General features: G+C 34.9%; 1 pseudogene; it reads right to left on the bottom strand.

The window, feature by feature from the left end:
* Positions 1-1,689: 1,689 nt before the first annotated feature.
* LOC142608898 (zinc finger BED domain-containing protein RICESLEEPER 2-like) lies at positions 1,690-3,959 on the bottom strand (annotated as a pseudogene).
* Between the last annotated feature and the right edge of the window lie 1,215 nt (positions 3,960-5,174).

The following is a 5,174-nucleotide window of genomic DNA, read 5'->3' as shown; positions in this document are numbered from 1 at the left end:
ATTTGGTTGAAAAATGGAGAAAGTTCTCTCTTTCAGAGAAGGAAAATACAGGTTTTGTTCTAAACAAAGATCAACGCTCTAGTGAGTTCATTCTAGTGGCACAATTTCTAACCCCACGGTTTCTAAATATGGAGGCCATGGCAAGAACCTTCAAACAGTTGTGGAGATCCACGAATGGTTTCAAGATCTGCAACCATAATGATCACAAGGTTCTGTTTGTTTTTGACAACTTAAGTGATGTTGATCGAATTATTCAGAATCAACCTTGGAGCTTCGACAAGCACCTAGTAACGCTACAGAGATATGTAACGGATACCCCTGCCTATGACTTGGTTTTTACGAAAGCACTTTTTTGGGCACAAGCTCATGACATTCTAGTGCATTTTATGAATAAAGATGCGGCTAAAAGTCTTTGTGAAGTTGTCAGTGAAGTGCAAAAATCTACGAAAGCAGTGAACGATAGGGCTGTTCACGGGTCGGGTCCGGTCGGGTTTGGGCTTGGCCTAGACTCGACCCGACTGGATCGAGTTACCAAATGTGTGACCGCAACGGACCCGAAATATGGGTTAGACCCAGCGGTTCGAGTCATCGGTTGAACGGGTTGGATTCTTCAAGTAGGCAGGTTTGGGCTTCGAATTGGGTTATGCTTCGAATTGGGCTAAATTTGTGAATTTGCTTGAATTTTTTTTTTTCCTCAATTTTTAACAGGCCTTTTGGGCCCAAAATAATGGGCTTACTTTTAACAAAAATTTATATATTTTCAAACCATGTATATATATCATATGGGCCTCTTTTCACATCTTTTATTTCAAATTGGGCATTCAAGCTCAGCTTGTATGCCATTACACAACTTTGACTCTTTTGGGCCTCCAGGCCTTTTCAGTCCAAACTTAATGTTTCTAGCTCACATATAATGATAACAAATATTGTAAATAACAAGTAAAACCTAGGCAATTAGCAAGCACATAAAAACACACATAACATCACTTTCTAACCACCTGTTAAAACCGCACAATACAAGACCTGGGCAATACCTTAAAATTCTAGAAAAAAATCAAGAAAAGTCTAATAACCACAAAAGCACATCTCAACCTATTAAACCCGCCAAGTTGTGACATCCATTCCATACATGTAACACAACTTACAGAAGCCAGCAAACAAATTCTAACAAATAAATCCATCACAACCACACCACAAGTCTGGCAACAAAAGATAATAAGAGCTTCTTGTAATATTTCCATAGAGTCAGAGAAGACCAAAAGGTAGTTACTGCAAGGGTGTAAGGCAGTAAACTAAAGGCAGTAGCTAGTTATAATTAGTTACAATTATGAAATACTTAAGTATTTCCAAAAAATAGCTTTTCTAAAGCATTAAAGAACTACTACTCTATAGTTAAGTCCATGACTTATAGAAAAGAAAACCTATAATTTAATAAGTTTTCTTTCCTATAAGCAAGAGTTAATTTATAAATTATAATTTAGAAAAGCACTATGTCCAAAATGTATCCCAAAATCTGCCTCCTATACAAAATGTGTCCTTCCTCCCACAAGAAAATGGGCAAAAAGATATTTATCAATAGAAATATAAGGACAAGACCAAAAAATACAAAATAGTAACCAAAACAATAGAGAGGGCAGAACCAAACTCAATAGAAATAACAGCAATGGTAGAAAATTACCCAGTTAGTGACTAGTCATCAACACTAATTGAGATACCTTTGCTTGAGCTTGAACTTCCACCACTTGTTGCTGCTTGACGTATAACTAGAAAAGAGAAAGAAATGAAGGCTATTAGATTAAATTTCATTTGCATAAGACACATTTAATAACACTTAATAGACAAAAAGTTTGGAAGTTAACATATTATCTAAATCATGAAATTCATCTTCCAAGACCTCTAACTCATCCTTTGATTTGCAAAAAGAAATTGGAACCAAGGCTTGAAGCCAATCTTTTGCACAAACAAGATTTTGAACCATGAGTGGAGAGAGTGAACTCCAAAATGGATCAAGTATGCATCATCTGGTACTAAACGCTGACTCAGAAGCAACAATAGAAACAGGTACAGCCAAAACATCCCTAACCAATTTGGATAGCACTTGATACCTATTTGAATTGGCCTTCCACCACCCCAATATCTCAAATTTTACATCCCTCCCTTCTACTTTCACAATTTTTAGCCAAATATTTGTCAATCTCATTGCTACACCCTATGGACTGCTCAACCTCCAAGAAACGCTCAAACCTAGAATTAACAATCGCATATGGATCGCTACAACCAATTGACTCACCTTGAATGTGTGTCCTCTCACTCCCACTTGGTACTTGTACATTTGGTGAATCAACACAAAAGTAATAATCATACAACTTAACCAAGGAACCCCTCACCAACTCAATCATCCCATCAACCACTTCAATCCCATAAATTTCAGAAAAACAAAATTTCAAAAACCTCAACTTCTTTCTTGGATCAAGAACCACAACCACATACAAGAGATGATTCATTTTATCCCATTTTCCCCAATATTTATCAAACTTAGATTCCATTTTAGTTGCCATGTTTTTCAAGAGGTGGTTTTGAGATTTACTTAAATGGGAAATATTCTCTTGAATGACAAACATCTCATCAAAAAAGGTATTTGCAGTGACATACAAAGAACCTGAAAACTTTTTCATTGCATTGTAAAAAAAGCTTCAAAAAACCCACAAAAGTCCTACAATTTTGGAAATTAGTACTACTAGGAGATCTCATACCACCACTATTCTCCTTGTTCATAAAGTATGAAGAATAACTATCATCCTTAAAGTCCATTCGTATGAATACTTTTTCAAATTTTTGTGTGGTTTCTAACATAAGGTAGGTAGAGTTCCACCTAGTTGGTACATCTAGACAAAGAAAAGACTTAGACTCAGTACCTAATCTCTCTACAAAACCCATAAAATTTTGATTCCTATTTGGTGAGGACTTCACATACCTCACAGCTTCACGCACCTTAGCAATGGATGCATAAATTTTTCTCGTACCATCCCCTACAATCAAATTTAGGATATGTGCACAACACCTCATGTGTAAGAACTCATGCTCTAAAACAGTCCCCTCCCATCTTTAGTTACAGTTTGCAAAAACTTAATGGTGGCACCATTTGAGCTAGCATTGTCCACTATTAAAGTGAATATGCCATTAATGCCTCACTCACATAGACACATCTCAATCTTTCTACCTATAGTCTCCCCCTTATGGTCTTCAACTTGACAAAAATTTAAAATTCTCTTATGCAAATTCCAATCATCATTAATAAAATGACATGTAAGGGACATATAATTCAGATTTTGAATACTAGTCCATGTGTCCGTAGTAAGACACACCCTATGACCCTTTAAGGCCCCCCTTAGTTTCTCTCTCTCAACACCATAAATGCCAATCACATCCCTAATCACAGTTTGACAAGAAGGGATATCCCTAATTCGCAACTTAGGTTGTAAGGTTGCCAAATTTCTTTGAAACCCATACCCTTCAACAAACCTAAAAAGCAACTCATCTATTATAACCATTTCAGCGAGTGTCTTTCTAGAAGCCTCAATAGTAAAGGTTGTTGGTACAAGCTGAAACCCTTTCTCCCCATCCATTTTGGGTTCAAACGCTAAGGTTTATTGCCCTTTAAGTGTAACTCTATTAGGATTCTTAACACAAATTGGCGTATGATTCAATAAATTAGCAGTACCATGCCCCTTACTATCAGCTAGATAAGTTTTTTTACAATAATTGCAAACAGCCTTAAAATGACCCTCACCAATATCTACTTTTTCAAAACTATCCCAAGCAATAGACTTTTTCCTATCATTACACACCTTACCTTTTGGTGGAAGTGGGGGAACCTCAGCATTTGTTGAAGGGGCAGTAGGTTCAGCTTGGGCAGTAGGTACTGTTTGGGAAGAGAGTGCATCACTAGTGGGTTCCATAACCTAAAGACATCAAATTTATGCATTAGCATACCATTACAATGAATCATTGCTTTGACCTATTGTTGTGTCAATGATACAACTAACCCAGTAACAAGAACACACACAAGTGACACAACAACAACAACAACAATAGGTCAAAGCAGCAACAAAAACAACAACAAAGTAATAGACAAACAACAAGAAGTTAAAAGAGAAACAATTGAAGATAAATGATACCTTAAAGAATCCTTAGCTGTTAGGGATTTGACCTTGAAGAGGAAGCAAATAGAATAACTTACTTGAACAAATTTCAACTCTTGTATAAAATTAGGGTTTCAATTTTTTAAATTAGGAAAATAAAATAAATTAAACAAATTAGCAATAACATACAATCAAATAAACAAAATAAAAATGTGTTAGGATTTCATATTTTAAAATTAGGGGTTCATTTTTTATTATTAGCTGTGATAGCACAAAAAGCTATCTCCCCATACTCTTGACTGAGAATTTCCAGGGAAAATGAGTCTCATTAAATATGGTAAAAGAAGTGTCATGTAAACAAACCATAAGTGTGATCATATTACAAGGAAGATTTAAGGCAAAAAAAAAATGCATTTTTTGCTTGACCTCTACAAAGATAGGAAGATGAGCTAATTAAACATAGAGAAAGAACTTTAGGAGTGAATGAAATTAGGAAATAAGAAAGCACATGAAACAGCAGGACAGAAACAGGAGGCATGGATGAAAATGTGCAGGGAAAGTGCTCCACCTTCTATACTCATTTATTTATACTTAAAATACTTTTTTTATAAGTTATTTATACTTAAAATACTTCAAATAAGTGGGCATATTGTTACAAATATAACAGCCTCAGCTGTGCAAAGAATAATAAGAACAAATAAAATATAAAAATCACTATTACAAATGTAATATTGCTACAGAATAGAGCAACTATATGTAGGAAATTCTATCTGTAAATGATACCAAAAGGGTAAAAACAAATAAGCAATTATAAGGATGAAATTGAAAAGAAATTTACTTGAGACCAACAACTAGATTACGTCGGATAACCATTACAGATTTATGGCTTCTATAGAAAAAACAAAAAAAAACAAAATATTAGAGAGATGTACATAAATAAGGTTGATCTGTGAGCTAAGAAAACTAAAAAATCATATTCCAAAATAGAGAAAAAGATAGATGAGAAAAAGGAAGAAAATATACCTGAGAATC

The sequence above is a fragment of the Castanea sativa genome, chromosome 1 (genome assembly GCF_040712315.1).
Source record: "Castanea sativa cultivar Marrone di Chiusa Pesio chromosome 1, ASM4071231v1".
Taxonomy (NCBI): domain Eukaryota; kingdom Viridiplantae; phylum Streptophyta; class Magnoliopsida; order Fagales; family Fagaceae; genus Castanea; species Castanea sativa.
This window is presented reverse-complemented; position numbering and strand designations above follow the sequence as displayed.